This window comes from Ambystoma mexicanum, unplaced genomic scaffold (genome assembly GCF_040938575.1).
Source record: "Ambystoma mexicanum isolate Mex_15411 unplaced genomic scaffold, UKY_AmexF1_1 Mex_scaf141, whole genome shotgun sequence".
In the NCBI taxonomy this organism is placed as follows: Eukaryota; Metazoa; Chordata; class Amphibia; order Caudata; family Ambystomatidae; genus Ambystoma; species Ambystoma mexicanum.
The window spans coordinates 173,690-192,618 of record NW_027182371.1 but is presented as its reverse complement, the minus strand read 5'-3'; the positions used below and the strand labels follow the sequence as shown (position 1 = coordinate 192,618).

Sequence of the window (18,929 nt, the reverse complement as noted above, 5' to 3'; positions counted from 1 at the left end):
GCCCCCAGCCCAGCCCAGGCAGGCATCAGCTTAAGGCTGACTCTCTACCCCACTGCTGCCCCAAATTGGTTTGGCAAAAGTTTGCAAAGAAGATGCCTGTAAATTTAACTCACGCCACACTAGCACTCACCCAGGCGTCGGTTCCTTACAAAAATAGAAAGCACCTCTAAAAAAGAAGAAATAAACACACACACAATTTTCCTGCTGGGGTCTCCTCGACTCTTTGAAAGGCAGAGGGCGATGTTGGTTGAGGCCCTTACCTTCTCCGGCTGGTGGCCTACAAGTCCAGGAAAGAAGCATGCCCAGTAACAGCAGCTGAGGCCCCCAGACCAGCCCAGCCCAGCCCAGGCAGCCATCAGCTGAAGGCTGACTCTCTACCCCAGTGCTGGTCCAAGTTGGTTTGGCAAAATTTTGCAAAGAAGATGCCTGTAAATGTAACTCACGCCACACTAGCACTCACCCAGGCGTCGGTTCCTTACAAAAATAGAAAGCACCTCTAAAAAAAGAAGAAATAAACACACACACAATTTTCCTGCTGCGGTCTCCTCGACTCTTTGGAAGGCAGAGGGCGATGTTGGTTGAAGCCCTTACCTTCTCTGGCTGGCGGCCTACAAGACCAGGAAAGAAGCAGGCCCAGTAACAGCAGCTGAGGCCCCCAGCCCAGCCACGCCTAGGCAGGCATCAGCGGAAGGCTGACTCTCTACCCCAGTGCTGCTCCAAGTTGGTTTGGCAAAAGTTTGCAAAGAAGCTGCCCGTAAATTCACCTCAAGCCACACTAGCACTCACCCAGTCGTCAGTTCCTTACAAAAATAGAAAGAATCTCTAAAAAAGAAGAAATAAACACACACACAATTTTCCTGCTTCTATTCCCTCGACTCTTTGGAAGGCAGAGGGCGATGTTGGTTGAGGCCTTACCTTCTCGGGCTGGCGGCCTACAAGTCCAGGAAAGAAGCAGGCCCAGTAACAGCAGCTGAGGCCCCCAGCCCAGCCCAGCCCAGGCAGGCATCAGCTTAAGGCTGACTCTCTACCCCACTGCTGCCCCAAATTGGTTTGGCAAAAGTTTGCAAAGAAGATGCCTGTAAATTTAACTCACGCCACACTAGCACTCACCCAGGCGTCGGTTCCTTACAAAAATAGAAAGCACCTCTAAAAAAGAAGAAATAAACACACACACAATTTTCCTGCTGCGGTCTCCTCGACTCTTTGGAAGGCAGAGGGCGATGTTGGTTGAAGCCCTTACCTTCTCTGGCTGGCGGCCTACAAGACCAGGAAAGAAGCAGGCCCAGTAACAGCAGCTGAGGCCCCCAGCCCAGCCACGCCTAGGCAGGCATCAGCGGAAGGCTGACTCTCTACCCCAGTGCTGCTCCAAGTTGGTTTGGCAAAAGTTTGCAAAGAAGCTGCCCGTAAATTCACCTCAAGCCACACTAGCACTCACCCAGTCGTCAGTTCCTTACAAAAATAGAAAGAATCTCTAAAAAAGAAGAAATAAACACACACACAATTTTCCTGCTTCTATCCCCTCGACTCTTTGGAAGGCAGAGGGCGATGTTGGTTGAGGCCTTACCTTCTCGGGCTGGCGGCCTACAAGTCCAGGAAAGAAGCAGGCCCAGTAACAGCAGCTGAGGCCCCCAGCCCAGCCCAGCCCAGGCAGGCATCAGCTTAAGGCTGACTCTCTACCCCACTGCTGCCCCAAATTGGTTTGGCAAAAGTTTGCAAAGAAGATGCCTGTAAATTTAACTCACGCCACACTAGCACTCACCCAGGCGTCGGTTCCTTACAAAAATAGAAAGCACCTCTAAAAAAGAAGAAATAAACACACACACAATTTTCCTGCTGGGGTCTCCTCGACTCTTTGAAAGGCAGAGGGCGATGTTGGTTGAGGCCCTTACCTTCTCCGGCTGGTGGCCTACAAGTCCAGGAAAGAAGCATGCCCAGTAACAGCAGCTGAGGCCCCCAGACCAGCCCAGCCCAGCCCAGGCAGCCATCAGCTGAAGGCTGACTCTCTACCCCAGTGCTGGTCCAAGTTGGTTTGGCAAAATTTTGCAAAGAAGATGCCTGTAAATGTAACTCACGCCACACTAGCACTCACCCAGGCGTCGGTTCCTTACAAAAATAGAAAGCACCTCTAAAAAAAGAAGAAATAAACACACACACAATTTTCCTGCTGCGGTCTCCTCGACTCTTTGGAAGGCAGAGGGCGATGTTGGTTGAAGCCCTTACCTTCTCTGGCTGGCGGCCTACAAGACCAGGAAAGAAGCAGGCCCAGTAACAGCAGCTGAGGCCCCCAGCCCAGCCACGCCTAGGCAGGCATCAGCTTAAGGCTGACTCTCTACCCCACTGCTGCCCCAAATTGGTTTGGCAAAAGTTTGCAAAGAAGATGCCTGTAAATTTAACTCACGCCACACTAGCACTCACCCAGGCGTCGGTTCCTTACAAAAATAGAAAGCACCTCTAAAAAAGAAGAAATAAACACACACACAATTTTCCTGCTGCGGTCTCCTCGACTCTTTGGAAGGCAGAGGGCGATGTTGGTTGAAGCCCTTACCTTCTCTGGCTGGCGGCCTACAAGACCAGGAAAGAAGCAGGCCCAGTAACAGCAGCTGAGGCCCCCAGCCCAGCCACGCCTAGGCAGGCATCAGCGGAAGGCTGACTCTCTACCCCAGTGCTGCTCCAAGTTGGTTTGGCAAAAGTTTGCAAAGAAGCTGCCCGTAAATTCACCTCAAGCCACACTAGCACTCACCCAGGCGTCAGTTCCTTACAAAAATAGAAAGAATCTCTAAAAAAGAAGAAATAAACACACACACAATTTTCCTGCTTCTATCCCCTCGACTCCTTGGAAGGCGGAGGGCAACCTTCGCCGCTGGTGGCCTTCACATGCAGGAAAGAAGCACACCCAGGAACAGCAGCTGAGGCTCCCAGCCCAGGCAGGCTTCAGCTGAAGGCCGACTTGGGAAGCACTGAGGCCAGACCCTGGGCTCCTGGGTCCCTCGGTTGAAGGCTCGAGGCCAGACCCCTTGGCTCCTGTGTCCCTTGGCTGAAGGCTCGACCAGTGCTCGACCAGGCTCGATCAGGCGAGATATTAGGTAGCATGGGGCCCAGCTGGGACTTCTAGGAAGCTTAGGGTGACGGCCGCTTCTGCCCCATCATCCAGAGGCCTGGCTATGGAGAGGCATGATGTGGCCTCCCTCCCTTCCTGCCTCTTGTAGGCACTTCTCCCCCGTGAGCACTTCCCGCTCCAAGTGTCCCCTTGTCTCCCAGGGTGCACTCTTCCTCTAGAGCCCACATATGCAGATGAGGCCCATCCACTTGCCTCCCCTAGCTGTAGGGGGCCTTGCGCGTCCACTGGAGAGAAAACGGGGAGACGCTGGAGGTGCTTTGCCAGGGACACGAGTGGCCCTTTCTGGCTGCATCCACCCACCCGAGGCGGCGAGCTGCTGCCCTGGCTTCAGTCTCCTGCTGCTCCAAGTTAGTTTGGCGACAACGTGTCCGCCTCTGACGGGGCTCTGCATTGGAGCGAGGGCTGCTGTCTGCCCCTGTGCCTTTTTCACGCGCCGTGTTTGTTAAAATTAAAAGCGGAATGGAGGAAAAATGTAGTTCAAGACGGGGAAGACGAACGCCGCCTATCGGGCACAGAGTAGCAAAATGCCTACAGCACCTGGTATTCCCAGGCGGTCTCCCATCCAAGTACTAACCAGGCCCGACCCTGCTTAGCTTCCGAGATCGGACGAGATCGGGCGCATTCAGGGTGGTATGGCCGTAGGCGAAGAGTGCGCCGATTCCGAGCCTCTTGTGCTGTGTCGGCTCCTCCGACGTCCACTGCCCTCTTGCAAGGCTGAACGCTGTCCTCTGCAGTGTGCTTCTGCCCTTCTTTTTGCCTCAAGCTCAGGAGCCACAGCTGCCAGCTTGGAAAAGCAACGAGCGGCTCCATGCACCCACTTTTGAAATACCCACTTGCCTACTCATGTTTGCAAAGAAAGTGTCTGTAAATTCAGGCCAAGCCACACTTGCACTCACTCACCCAAGCATCCGTTCCTTACAAAACTTTAAAAAAAAACTCGGAAAGAAAGATGGAAATAAACACACACACAATTTTCCTGCTGGGGTCTCCTCGACTCTTTGGAAGGCAGAGGGCGATGTTGGTTGAGGCCTTACCTTCTCGGGCTGGCGGCCTACAAGTCCAGGAAAGAAGCAGGCCCAGTAACAGCAGCTGAGGCCCCCAGCCCAGCCCAGGCAGGCATCAGCTTAAGGCTGACTCTCTACCCCACTGCTGCCCCAAATTGGTTTGGCAAAAGTTTGCAAAGAAGATGCCTGTAAATTTAACTCACGCCACACTAGCACTCACCCAGGCGTCGGTTCCTTACAAAAATAGAAAGCACCTCTAAAAAAGAAGAAATAAACACACACACAATTTTCCTGCTGGGGTCTCCTCGACTCTTTGAAAGGCAGAGGGCGATGTTGGTTGAGGCCCTTACCTTCTCCGGCTGGTGGCCTACAAGTCCAGGAAAGAAGCATGCCCAGTAACAGCAGCTGAGGCCCCCAGACCAGCCCAGCCCAGCCCAGGCAGCCATCAGCTGAAGGCTGACTCTCTACCCCAGTGCTGGTCCAAGTTGGTTTGGCAAAATTTTGCAAAGAAGATGCCTGTAAATGTAACTCACGCCACACTAGCACTCACCCAGGCGTCGGTTCCTTACAAAAATAGAAAGCACCTCTAAAAAAAGAAGAAATAAACACACACACAATTTTCCTGCTGCGGTCTCCTCGACTCTTTGGAAGGCAGAGGGCGATGTTGGTTGAAGCCCTTACCTTCTCTGGCTGGCGGCCTACAAGACCAGGAAAGAAGCAGGGCCAGTAACAGCAGCTGAGGCCCCCAGCCCAGCCACGCCTAGGCAGGCATCAGCGGAAGGCTGACTCTCTACCCCAGTGCTGCTCCAAGTTGGTTTGGCAAAAGTTTGCAAAGAAGCTGCCCGTAAATTCACCTCAAGCCACACTAGCACTCACCCAGTCGTCAGTTCCTTACAAAAATAGAAAGAATCTCTAAAAAAGAAGAAATAAACACACACACAATTTTCCTGCTTCTATTCCCTCGACTCTTTGGAAGGCAGAGGGCGATGTTGGTTGAGGCCTTACCTTCTCGGGCTGGCGGCCTACAAGTCCAGGAAAGAAGCAGGCCCAGTAACAGCAGCTGAGGCCCCCAGCCCAGCCCAGCCCAGGCAGGCATCAGCTTAAGGCTGACTCTCTACCCCACTGCTGCCCCAAATTGGTTTGGCAAAAGTTTGCAAAGAAGATGCCTGTAAATTTAACTCACGCCACACTAGCACTCACCCAGGCGTCGGTTCCTTACAAAAATAGAAAGCACCTCTAAAAAAGAAGAAATAAACACACACACAATTTTCCTGCTGCGGTCTCCTCGACTCTTTGGAAGGCAGAGGGCGATGTTGGTTGAAGCCCTTACCTTCTCTGGCTGGCGGCCTACAAGACCAGGAAAGAAGCAGGCCCAGTAACAGCAGCTGAGGCCCCCAGCCCAGCCACGCCTAGGCAGGCATCAGCGGAAGGCTGACTCTCTACCCCAGTGCTGCTCCAAGTTGGTTTGGCAAAAGTTTGCAAAGAAGCTGCCCGTAAATTCACCTCAAGCCACACTAGCACTCACCCAGTCGTCAGTTCCTTACAAAAATAGAAAGAATCTCTAAAAAAGAAGAAATAAACACACACACAATTTTCCTGCTTCTATCCCCTCGACTCTTTGGAAGGCAGAGGGCGATGTTGGTTGAGGCCTTACCTTCTCGGGCTGGCGGCCTACAAGTCCAGGAAAGAAGCAGGCCCAGTAACAGCAGCTGAGGCCCCCAGCCCAGCCCAGCCCAGGCAGGCATCAGCTTAAGGCTGACTCTCTACCCCACTGCTGCCCCAAATTGGTTTGGCAAAAGTTTGCAAAGAAGATGCCTGTAAATTTAACTCACGCCACACTAGCACTCACCCAGGCGTCGGTTCCTTACAAAAATAGAAAGCACCTCTAAAAAAGAAGAAATAAACACACACACAATTTTCCTGCTGGGGTCTCCTCGACTCTTTGAAAGGCAGAGGGCGATGTTGGTTGAGGCCCTTACCTTCTCCGGCTGGTGGCCTACAAGTCCAGGAAAGAAGCATGCCCAGTAACAGCAGCTGAGGCCCCCAGACCAGCCCAGCCCAGCCCAGGCAGCCATCAGCTGAAGGCTGACTCTCTACCCCAGTGCTGGTCCAAGTTGGTTTGGCAAAATTTTGCAAAGAAGATGCCTGTAAATGTAACTCACGCCACACTAGCACTCACCCAGGCGTCGGTTCCTTACAAAAATAGAAAGCACCTCTAAAAAAAGAAGAAATAAACACACACACAATTTTCCTGCTGCGGTCTCCTCGACTCTTTGGAAGGCAGAGGGCGATGTTGGTTGAAGCCCTTACCTTCTCTGGCTGGCGGCCTACAAGACCAGGAAAGAAGCAGGCCCAGTAACAGCAGCTGAGGCCCCCAGCCCAGCCACGCCTAGGCAGGCATCAGCGGAAGGCTGACTCTCTACCCCAGTGCTGCTCCAAGTTGGTTTGGCAAAAGTTTGCAAAGAAGCTGCCCGTAAATTCACCTCAAGCCACACTAGCACTCACCCAGTCGTCAGTTCCTTACAAAAATAGAAAGAATCTCTAAAAAAGAAGAAATAAACACACACACAATTTTCCTGCTTCTATTCCCTCGACTCTTTGGAAGGCAGAGGGCGATGTTGGTTGAGGCCTTACCTTCTCGGGCTGGCGGCCTACAAGTCCAGGAAAGAAGCAGGCCCAGTAACAGCAGCTGAGGCCCCCAGCCCAGCCCAGCCCAGGCAGGCATCAGCTTAAGGCTGACTCTCTACCCCACTGCTGCCCCAAATTGGTTTGGCAAAAGTTTGCAAAGAAGATGCCTGTAAATTTAACTCACGCCACACTAGCACTCACCCAGGCGTCGGTTCCTTACAAAAATAGAAAGCACCTCTAAAAAAGAAGAAATAAACACACACACAATTTTCCTGCTGCGGTCTCCTCGACTCTTTGGAAGGCAGAGGGCGATGTTGGTTGAAGCCCTTACCTTCTCTGGCTGGCGGCCTACAAGACCAGGAAAGAAGCAGGCCCAGTAACAGCAGCTGAGGCCCCCAGCCCAGCCACGCCTAGGCAGGCATCAGCGGAAGGCTGACTCTCTACCCCAGTGCTGCTCCAAGTTGGTTTGGCAAAAGTTTGCAAAGAAGCTGCCCGTAAATTCACCTCAAGCCACACTAGCACTCACCCAGTCGTCAGTTCCTTACAAAAATAGAAAGAATCTCTAAAAAAGAAGAAATAAACACACACACAATTTTCCTGCTTCTATCCCCTCGACTCTTTGGAAGGCAGAGGGCGATGTTGGTTGAGGCCTTACCTTCTCGGGCTGGCGGCCTACAAGTCCAGGAAAGAAGCAGGCCCAGTAACAGCAGCTGAGGCCCCCAGCCCAGCCCAGCCCAGGCAGGCATCAGCTTAAGGCTGACTCTCTACCCCACTGCTGCCCCAAATTGGTTTGGCAAAAGTTTGCAAAGAAGATGCCTGTAAATTTAACTCACGCCACACTAGCACTCACCCAGGCGTCGGTTCCTTACAAAAATAGAAAGCACCTCTAAAAAAGAAGAAATAAACACACACACAATTTTCCTGCTGGGGTCTCCTCGACTCTTTGAAAGGCAGAGGGCGATGTTGGTTGAGGCCCTTACCTTCTCCGGCTGGTGGCCTACAAGTCCAGGAAAGAAGCATGCCCAGTAACAGCAGCTGAGGCCCCCAGACCAGCCCAGCCCAGCCCAGGCAGCCATCAGCTGAAGGCTGACTCTCTACCCCAGTGCTGGTCCAAGTTGGTTTGGCAAAATTTTGCAAAGAAGATGCCTGTAAATGTAACTCACGCCACACTAGCACTCACCCAGGCGTCGGTTCCTTACAAAAATAGAAAGCACCTCTAAAAAAAGAAGAAATAAACACACACACAATTTTCCTGCTTCTATTCCCTCGACTCTTTGGAAGGCAGAGGGCGATGTTGGTTGAGGCCTTACCTTCTCGGGCTGGCGGCCTACAAGTCCAGGAAAGAAGCAGGCCCAGTAACAGCAGCTGAGGCCCCCAGCCCAGCCCAGGCAGGCATCAGCTTAAGGCTGACTCTCTACCCCACTGCTGCCCCAAATTGGTTTGGCAAAAGTTTGCAAAGAAGATGCCTGTAAATTTAACTCACGCCACACTAGCACTCACCCAGGCGTCGGTTCCTTACAAAAATAGAAAGCACCTCTAAAAAAGAAGAAATAAACACACACACAATTTTCCTGCTGCGGTCTCCTCGACTCTTTGGAAGGCAGAGGGCGATGTTGGTTGAAGCCCTTACCTTCTCTGGCTGGCGGCCTACAAGACCAGGAAAGAAGCAGGCCCAGTAACAGCAGCTGAGGCCCCCAGCCCAGCCACGCCTAGGCAGGCATCAGCGGAAGGCTGACTCTCTACCCCAGTGCTGCTCCAAGTTGGTTTGGCAAAAGTTTGCAAAGAAGCTGCCCGTAAATTCACCTCAAGCCACACTAGCACTCACCCAGTCGTCAGTTCCTTACAAAAATAGAAAGAATCTCTAAAAAAGAAGAAATAAACACACACACAATTTTCCTGCTTCTATCCCCTCGACTCTTTGGAAGGCAGAGGGCGATGTTGGTTGAGGCCTTACCTTCTCGGGCTGGCGGCCTACAAGTCCAGGAAAGAAGCAGGCCCAGTAACAGCAGCTGAGGCCCCCAGCCCAGCCCAGCCCAGGCAGGCATCAGCTTAAGGCTGACTCTCTACCCCACTGCTGCCCCAAATTGGTTTGGCAAAAGTTTGCAAAGAAGATGCCTGTAAATTTAACTCACGCCACACTAGCACTCACCCAGGCGTCGGTTCCTTACAAAAATAGAAAGCACCTCTAAAAAAGAAGAAATAAACACACACACAATTTTCCTGCTGCGGTCTCCTCGACTCTTTGGAAGGCAGAGGGCGATGTTGGTTGAAGCCCTTACCTTCTCTGGCTGGCGGCCTACAAGACCAGGAAAGAAGCAGGCCCAGTAACAGCAGCTGAGGCCCCCAGCCCAGCCACGCCTAGGCAGGCATCAGCGGAAGGCTGACTCTCTACCCCAGTGCTGCTCCAAGTTGGTTTGGCAAAAGTTTGCAAAGAAGCTGCCCGTAAATTCACCTCAAGCCACACTAGCACTCACCCAGTCGTCAGTTCCTTACAAAAATAGAAAGAATCTCTAAAAAAGAAGAAATAAACACACACACAATTTTCCTGCTTCTATCCCCTCGACTCTTTGGAAGGCAGAGGGCGATGTTGGTTGAGGCCTTACCTTCTCGGGCTGGCGGCCTACAAGTCCAGGAAAGAAGCAGGCCCAGTAACAGCAGCTGAGGCCCCCAGCCCAGCCCAGCCCAGGCAGGCATCAGCTTAAGGCTGACTCTCTACCCCACTGCTGCCCCAAATTGGTTTGGCAAAAGTTTGCAAAGAAGATGCCTGTAAATTTAACTCACGCCACACTAGCACTCACCCAGGCGTCGGTTCCTTACAAAAATAGAAAGCACCTCTAAAAAAGAAGAAATAAACACACACACAATTTTCCTGCTGGGGTCTCCTCGACTCTTTGAAAGGCAGAGGGCGATGTTGGTTGAGGCCCTTACCTTCTCCGGCTGGTGGCCTACAAGTCCAGGAAAGAAGCATGCCCAGTAACAGCAGCTGAGGCCCCCAGACCAGCCCAGCCCAGCCCAGGCAGCCATCAGCTGAAGGCTGACTCTCTACCCCAGTGCTGGTCCAAGTTGGTTTGGCAAAATTTTGCAAAGAAGATGCCTGTAAATGTAACTCACGCCACACTAGCACTCACCCAGGCGTCGGTTCCTTACAAAAATAGAAAGCACCTCTAAAAAAAGAAGAAATAAACACACACACAATTTTCCTGCTTCTATTCCCTCGACTCTTTGGAAGGCAGAGGGCGATGTTGGTTGAGGCCTTACCTTCTCGGGCTGGCGGCCTACAAGTCCAGGAAAGAAGCAGGCCCAGTAACAGCAGCTGAGGCCCCCAGCCCAGCCCAGGCAGGCATCAGCTTAAGGCTGACTCTCTACCCCACTGCTGCCCCAAATTGGTTTGGCAAAAGTTTGCAAAGAAGATGCCTGTAAATTTAACTCACGCCACACTAGCACTCACCCAGGCGTCGGTTCCTTACAAAAATAGAAAGCACCTCTAAAAAAGAAGAAATAAACACACACACAATTTTCCTGCTGCGGTCTCCTCGACTCTTTGGAAGGCAGAGGGCGATGTTGGTTGAAGCCCTTACCTTCTCTGGCTGGCGGCCTACAAGACCAGGAAAGAAGCAGGCCCAGTAACAGCAGCTGAGGCCCCCAGCCCAGCCACGCCTAGGCAGGCATCAGCGGAAGGCTGACTCTCTACCCCAGTGCTGCTCCAAGTTGGTTTGGCAAAAGTTTGCAAAGAAGCTGCCCGTAAATTCACCTCAAGCCACACTAGCACTCACCCAGTCGTCAGTTCCTTACAAAAATAGAAAGAATCTCTAAAAAAGAAGAAATAAACACACACACAATTTTCCTGCTTCTATCCCCTCGACTCTTTGGAAGGCAGAGGGCGATGTTGGTTGAGGCCTTACCTTCTCGGGCTGGCGGCCTACAAGTCCAGGAAAGAAGCAGGCCCAGTAACAGCAGCTGAGGCCCCCAGCCCAGCCCAGCCCAGGCAGGCATCAGCTTAAGGCTGACTCTCTACCCCACTGCTGCCCCAAATTGGTTTGGCAAAAGTTTGCAAAGAAGATGCCTGTAAATTTAACTCACGCCACACTAGCACTCACCCAGGCGTCGGTTCCTTACAAAAATAGAAAGCACCTCTAAAAAAGAAGAAATAAACACACACACAATTTTCCTGCTGCGGTCTCCTCGACTCTTTGGAAGGCAGAGGGCGATGTTGGTTGAAGCCCTTACCTTCTCTGGCTGGCGGCCTACAAGACCAGGAAAGAAGCAGGCCCAGTAACAGCAGCTGAGGCCCCCAGCCCAGCCACGCCTAGGCAGGCATCAGCGGAAGGCTGACTCTCTACCCCAGTGCTGCTCCAAGTTGGTTTGGCAAAAGTTTGCAAAGAAGCTGCCCGTAAATTCACCTCAAGCCACACTAGCACTCACCCAGTCGTCAGTTCCTTACAAAAATAGAAAGAATCTCTAAAAAAGAAGAAATAAACACACACACAATTTTCCTGCTTCTATCCCCTCGACTCTTTGGAAGGCAGAGGGCGATGTTGGTTGAGGCCTTACCTTCTCGGGCTGGCGGCCTACAAGTCCAGGAAAGAAGCAGGCCCAGTAACAGCAGCTGAGGCCCCCAGCCCAGCCCAGCCCAGGCAGGCATCAGCTTAAGGCTGACTCTCTACCCCACTGCTGCCCCAAATTGGTTTGGCAAAAGTTTGCAAAGAAGATGCCTGTAAATTTAACTCACGCCACACTAGCACTCACCCAGGCGTCGGTTCCTTACAAAAATAGAAAGCACCTCTAAAAAAGAAGAAATAAACACACACACAATTTTCCTGCTGGGGTCTCCTCGACTCTTTGAAAGGCAGAGGGCGATGTTGGTTGAGGCCCTTACCTTCTCCGGCTGGTGGCCTACAAGTCCAGGAAAGAAGCATGCCCAGTAACAGCAGCTGAGGCCCCCAGACCAGCCCAGCCCAGCCCAGGCAGCCATCAGCTGAAGGCTGACTCTCTACCCCAGTGCTGGTCCAAGTTGGTTTGGCAAAATTTTGCAAAGAAGATGCCTGTAAATGTAACTCACGCCACACTAGCACTCACCCAGGCGTCGGTTCCTTACAAAAATAGAAAGCACCTCTAAAAAAAGAAGAAATAAACACACACACAATTTTCCTGCTTCTATTCCCTCGACTCTTTGGAAGGCAGAGGGCGATGTTGGTTGAGGCCTTACCTTCTCGGGCTGGCGGCCTACAAGTCCAGGAAAGAAGCAGGCCCAGTAACAGCAGCTGAGGCCCCCAGCCCAGCCCAGGCAGGCATCAGCTTAAGGCTGACTCTCTACCCCACTGCTGCCCCAAATTGGTTTGGCAAAAGTTTGCAAAGAAGATGCCTGTAAATTTAACTCACGCCACACTAGCACTCACCCAGGCGTCGGTTCCTTACAAAAATAGAAAGCACCTCTAAAAAAGAAGAAATAAACACACACACAATTTTCCTGCTGCGGTCTCCTCGACTCTTTGGAAGGCAGAGGGCGATGTTGGTTGAAGCCCTTACCTTCTCTGGCTGGCGGCCTACAAGACCAGGAAAGAAGCAGGCCCAGTAACAGCAGCTGAGGCCCCCAGCCCAGCCACGCCTAGGCAGGCATCAGCGGAAGGCTGACTCTCTACCCCAGTGCTGCTCCAAGTTGGTTTGGCAAAAGTTTGCAAAGAAGCTGCCCGTAAATTCACCTCAAGCCACACTAGCACTCACCCAGTCGTCAGTTCCTTACAAAAATAGAAAGAATCTCTAAAAAAGAAGAAATAAACACACACACAATTTTCCTGCTTCTATCCCCTCGACTCTTTGGAAGGCAGAGGGCGATGTTGGTTGAGGCCTTACCTTCTCGGGCTGGCGGCCTACAAGTCCAGGAAAGAAGCAGGCCCAGTAACAGCAGCTGAGGCCCCCAGCCCAGCCCAGCCCAGGCAGGCATCAGCTTAAGGCTGACTCTCTACCCCACTGCTGCCCCAAATTGGTTTGGCAAAAGTTTGCAAAGAAGATGCCTGTAAATTTAACTCACGCCACACTAGCACTCACCCAGGCGTCGGTTCCTTACAAAAATAGAAAGCACCTCTAAAAAAGAAGAAATAAACACACACACAATTTTCCTGCTGGGGTCTCCTCGACTCTTTGAAAGGCAGAGGGCGATGTTGGTTGAGGCCCTTACCTTCTCCGGCTGGTGGCCTACAAGTCCAGGAAAGAAGCATGCCCAGTAACAGCAGCTGAGGCCCCCAGACCAGCCCAGCCCAGCCCAGGCAGCCATCAGCTGAAGGCTGACTCTCTACCCCAGTGCTGGTCCAAGTTGGTTTGGCAAAATTTTGCAAAGAAGATGCCTGTAAATGTAACTCACGCCACACTAGCACTCACCCAGGCGTCGGTTCCTTACAAAAATAGAAAGCACCTCTAAAAAAAGAAGAAATAAACACACACACAATTTTCCTGCTGCGGTCTCCTCGACTCTTTGGAAGGCAGAGGGCGATGTTGGTTGAAGCCCTTACCTTCTCTGGCTGGCGGCCTACAAGACCAGGAAAGAAGCAGGCCCAGTAACAGCAGCTGAGGCCCCCAGCCCAGCCACGCCTAGGCAGGCATCAGCGGAAGGCTGACTCTCTACCCCAGTGCTGCTCCAAGTTGGTTTGGCAAAAGTTTGCAAAGAAGCTGCCCGTAAATTCACCTCAAGCCACACTAGCACTCACCCAGTCGTCAGTTCCTTACAAAAATAGAAAGAATCTCTAAAAAAGAAGAAATAAACACACACACAATTTTCCTGCTTCTATTCCCTCGACTCTTTGGAAGGCAGAGGGCGATGTTGGTTGAGGCCTTACCTTCTCGGGCTGGCGGCCTACAAGTCCAGGAAAGAAGCAGGCCCAGTAACAGCAGCTGAGGCCCCCAGCCCAGCCCAGCCCAGGCAGGCATCAGCTTAAGGCTGACTCTCTACCCCACTGCTGCCCCAAATTGGTTTGGCAAAAGTTTGCAAAGAAGATGCCTGTAAATTTAACTCACGCCACACTAGCACTCACCCAGGCGTCGGTTCCTTACAAAAATAGAAAGCACCTCTAAAAAAGAAGAAATAAACACACACACAATTTTCCTGCTGCGGTCTCCTCGACTCTTTGGAAGGCAGAGGGCGATGTTGGTTGAAGCCCTTACCTTCTCTGGCTGGCGGCCTACAAGACCAGGAAAGAAGCAGGCCCAGTAACAGCAGCTGAGGCCCCCAGCCCAGCCACGCCTAGGCAGGCATCAGCGGAAGGCTGACTCTCTACCCCAGTGCTGCTCCAAGTTGGTTTGGCAAAAGTTTGCAAAGAAGCTGCCCGTAAATTCACCTCAAGCCACACTAGCACTCACCCAGGCGTCAGTTCCTTACAAAAATAGAAAGAATCTCTAAAAAAGAAGAAATAAACACACACACAATTTTCCTGCTTCTATCCCCTCGACTCCTTGGAAGGCGGAGGGCAACCTTCGCCGCTGGTGGCCTTCACATGCAGGAAAGAAGCACACCCAGGAACAGCAGCTGAGGCTCCCAGCCCAGGCAGGCTTCAGCTGAAGGCCGACTTGGGAAGCACTGAGGCCAGACCCTGGGCTCCTGGGTCCCTCGGTTGAAGGCTCGAGGCCAGACCCCTTGGCTCCTGTGTCCCTTGGCTGAAGGCTCGACCAGTGCTCGACCAGGCTCGATCAGGCGAGATATTAGGTAGCATGGGGCCCAGCTGGGACTTCTAGGAAGCTTAGGGTGACGGCCGCTTCTGCCCCATCATCCAGAGGCCTGGCTATGGAGAGGCATGATGTGGCCTCCCTCCCTTCCTGCCTCTTGTAGGCACTTCTCCCCCGTGAGCACTTCCCGCTCCAAGTGTCCCCTTGTCTCCCAGGGTGCACTCTTCCTCTAGAGCCCACATATGCAGATGAGGCCCATCCACTTGCCTCCCCTAGCTGTAGGGGGCCTTGCGCGTCCACTGGAGAGAAAACGGGGAGACGCTGGAGGTGCTTTGCCAGGGACACGAGTGGCCCTTTCTGGCTGCATCCACCCACCCGAGGCGGCGAGCTGCTGCCCTGGCTTCAGTCTCCTGCTGCTCCAAGTTAGTTTGGCGACAACGTGTCCGCCTCTGACGGGGCTCTGCATTGGAGCGAGGGCTGCTGTCTGCCCCTGTGCCTTTTTCACGCGCCGTGTTTGTTAAAATTAAAAGCGGAATGGAGGAAAAATGTAGTTCAAGACGGGGAAGACGAACGCCGCCTATCGGGCACAGAGTAGCAAAATGCCTACAGCACCTGGTATTCCCAGGCGGTCTCCCATCCAAGTACTAACCAGGCCCGACCCTGCTTAGCTTCCGAGATCGGACGAGATCGGGCGCATTCAGGGTGGTATGGCCGTAGGCGAAGAGTGCGCCGATTCCGAGCCTCTTGTGCTGTGTCGGCTCCTCCGACGTCCACTGCCCTCTTGCAAGGCTGAACGCTGTCCTCTGCAGTGTGCTTCTGCCCTTCTTTTTGCCTCAAGCTCAGGAGCCACAGCTGCCAGCTTGGAAAAGCAACGAGCGGCTCCATGCACCCACTTTTGAAATACCCACTTGCCTACTCATGTTTGCAAAGAAAGTGTCTGTAAATTCAGGCCAAGCCACACTTGCACTCACTCACCCAAGCATCCGTTCCTTACAAAACTTTAAAAAAAAACTCGGAAAGAAAGATGGAAATAAACACACACACAATTTTCCTGCTGGGGTCTCCTCGACTCTTTGGAAGGCAGAGGGCGATGTTGGTTGAGGCCTTACCTTCTCGGGCTGGCGGCCTACAAGTCCAGGAAAGAAGCAGGCCCAGTAACAGCAGCTGAGGCCCCCAGCCCAGCCCAGGCAGGCATCAGCTTAAGGCTGACTCTCTACCCCACTGCTGCCCCAAATTGGTTTGGCAAAAGTTTGCAAAGAAGATGCCTGTAAATTTAACTCACGCCACACTAGCACTCACCCAGGCGTAGGTTCCTTACAAAAATAGAAAGCACCTCTAAAAAAGAAGAAATAAACACACACACAATTTTCCTGCTGGGGTCTCCTCGACTCTTTGAAAGGCAGAGGGCGATGTTGGTTGAGGCCCTTACCTTCTCCGGCTGGTGGCCTACAAGTCCAGGAAAGAAGCATGCCCAGTAACAGCAGCTGAGGCCCCCAGACCAGCCCAGCCCAGCCCAGGCAGCCATCAGCTGAAGGCTGACTCTCTACCCCAGTGCTGGTCCAAGTTGGTTTGGCAAAATTTTGCAAAGAAGATGCCTGTAAATGTAACTCACGCCACACTAGCACTCACCCAGGCGTCGGTTCCTTACAAAAATAGAAAGCACCTCTAAAAAAAGAAGAAATAAACACACACACAATTTTCCTGCTGCGGTCTCCTCGACTCTTTGGAAGGCAGAGGGCGATGTTGGTTGAAGCCCTTACCTTCTCTGGCTGGCGGCCTACAAGACCAGGAAAGAAGCAGGGCCAGTAACAGCAGCTGAGGCCCCCAGCCCAGCCACGCCTAGGCAGGCATCAGCGGAAGGCTGACTCTCTACCCCAGTGCTGCTCCAAGTTGGTTTGGCAAAAGTTTGCAAAGAAGCTGCCCGTAAATTCACCTCAAGCCACACTAGCACTCACCCAGTCGTCAGTTCCTTACAAAAATAGAAAGAATCTCTAAAAAAGAAGAAATAAACACACACACAATTTTCCTGCTTCTATTCCCTCGACTCTTTGGAAGGCAGAGGGCGATGTTGGTTGAGGCCTTACCTTCTCGGGCTGGCGGCCTACAAGACCAGGAAAGAAGCAGGCCCAGTAACAGCAGCTGAGGCCCCCAGCCCAGCCACGCCTAGGCAGGCATCAGCGGAAGGCTGACTCTCTACCCCAGTGCTGCTCCAAGTTGGTTTGGCAAAAGTTTGCAAAGAAGCTGCCCGTAAATTCACCTCAAGCCACACTAGCACTCACCCAGTCGTCAGTTCCTTACAAAAATAGAAAGAATCTCTAAAAAAGAAGAAATAAACACACACACAATTTTCCTGCTTCTATCCCCTCGACTCTTTGGAAGGCAGAGGGCGATGTTGGTTGAGGCCTTACCTTCTCGGGCTGGCGGCCTACAAGTCCAGGAAAGAAGCAGGCCCAGTAACAGCAGCTGAGGCCCCCAGCCCAGCCCAGCCCAGGCAGGCATCAGCTTAAGGCTGACTCTCTACCCCACTGCTGCCCCAAATTGGTTTGGCAAAAGTTTGCAAAGAAGATGCCTGTAAATTTAACTCACGCCACACTAGCACTCACCCAGGCGTCGGTTCCTTACAAAAATAGAAAGCACCTCTAAAAAAGAAGAAATAAACACACACACAATTTTCCTGCTGGGGTCTCCTCGACTCTTTGAAAGGCAGAGGGCGATGTTGGTTGAGGCCCTTACCTTCTCCGGCTGGTGGCCTACAAGTCCAGGAAAGAAGCATGCCCAGTAACAGCAGCTGAGGCCCCCAGACCAGCCCAGCCCAGCCCAGGCAGCCATCAGCTGAAGGCTGACTCTCTACCCCAGTGCTGGTCCAAGTTGGTTTGGCAAAATTTTGCAAAGAAGATGCCTGTAAATGTAACTCACGCCACACTAGCACTCACCCAGGCGTCGGTTCCTTACAAAAATAGAAAGCACCTCTAAAAAAAGAAGAAATAAACACACACACAATTTTCCTGCTTCTATTCCCTCGACTCTTTGGAAGGCAGAGGGCGATGTTGGTTGAGGCCTTACCTTCTCGGGCTGGCGGCCTACAAGTCCAGGAAAGAAGCAGGCCCAGTAACAGCAGCTGAGGCCCCCAGCCCAGCCCAGGCAGGCATCAGCTTAAGGCTGACTCTCTACCCCACTGCTGCCCCAAATTGGTTTGGCAAAAGTTTGCAAAGAAGATGCCTGTAAATTTAACTCACGCCACACTAGCACTCACCCAGGCGTCGGTTCCTTACAAAAATAGAAAGCACCTCTAAAAAAGAAGAAATAAACACACACACAATTTTCCTGCTGCGGTCTCCTCGACTCTTTGGAAGGCAGAGGGCGATGTTGGTTGAAGCCCTTACCTTCTCTGGCTGGCGGCCTACAAGACCAGGAAAGAAGCAGGCCCAGTAACAGCAGCTGAGGCCCCCAGCCCAGCCACGCCTAGGCAGGCATCAGCGGAAGGCTGACTCTCTACCCCAGTGCTGCTCCAAGTTGGTTTGGCAAAAGTTTGCAAAGAAGCTGCCCGTAAATTCACCTCAAGCCACACTAGCACTCACCCAGTCGTCAGTTCCTTACAAAAATAGAAAGAATCTCTAAAAAAGAAGAAATAAACACACACACAATTTTCCTGCTTCTATCCCCTCGACTCTTTGGAAGGCAGAGGGCGATGTTGGTTGAGGCCTTACCTTCTCGGGCTGGCGGCCTACAAGTCCAGGAAAGAAGCAGGCCCAGTAACAGCAGCTGAGGCCCCCAGCCCAGCCCAGCCCAGGCAGGCATCAGCTTAAGGCTGACTCTCTACCCCACTGCTGCCCCAAATTGGTTTGGCAAAAGTTTGCAAAGAAGATGCCTGTAAATTTAACTCACGCCACACTAGCACTCACCCAGGCGTCGGTTCCTTACAAAAATAGAAAGCACCTCTAAAAAAGAAGAAATAAACACACACACAATTTTCCTGCTGGGGTCTCCTCGACTCTTTGAAAGGCAGAGGGCGATGTTGGTTGAGGCCCTTACCTTCTCCGGCTGGTGGCCTACAAGTCCAGGAAAGAAGCATGCCCAGTAACAGCAGCTGAGGCCCCCAGACCAGCCCAGCCCAGCCCAGGCAGCCATCAGCTGAAGGCTGACTCTCTACCCCAGTGCTGGTCCAAGTTGGTTTGGCAAAATTTTGCAAAGAAGATGCCTGTAAATGTAACTCACGCCACACTAGCACTCACCCAGGCGTCGGTTCCTTACAAAAATAGAAAGCACCTCTAAAAAAAGAAGAAATAAACACACACACAATTTTCCTGCTTCTATTCCCTCGACTCTTTGGAAGGCAGAGGGCGATGTTGGTTGAGGCCTTACCTTCTCGGGCTGGCGGCCTACAAGTCCAGGAAAGAAGCAGGCCCAGTAACAGCAGCTGAGGCCCCCAGCCCAGCCCAGGCAGGCATCAGCTTAAGGCTGACTCTCTACCCCACTGCTGCCCCAAATTGGTTTGGCAAAAGTTTGCAAAGAAGATGCCTGTAAAT

General features: G+C 52.4%; 2 non-coding genes across 2 annotated transcripts; both read right to left on the bottom strand.

The window, feature by feature from the left end:
- Window positions 1–3,643: 3,643 nt before the first annotated feature.
- On the bottom strand, window positions 3,644–3,762 carry LOC138553944 (5S ribosomal RNA). The gene has a single exon (XR_011297247.1). It is a non-coding gene; the product is annotated as a 5S ribosomal RNA (ribosomal RNA).
- An 11,241-nt stretch (window positions 3,763–15,003) lies between these two features.
- On the bottom strand, window positions 15,004–15,122 carry LOC138553943 (5S ribosomal RNA). Its single transcript, XR_011297246.1, has one exon. It is a non-coding gene; the product is annotated as a 5S ribosomal RNA (ribosomal RNA).
- Between the last annotated feature and the right edge of the window lie 3,807 nt (window positions 15,123–18,929).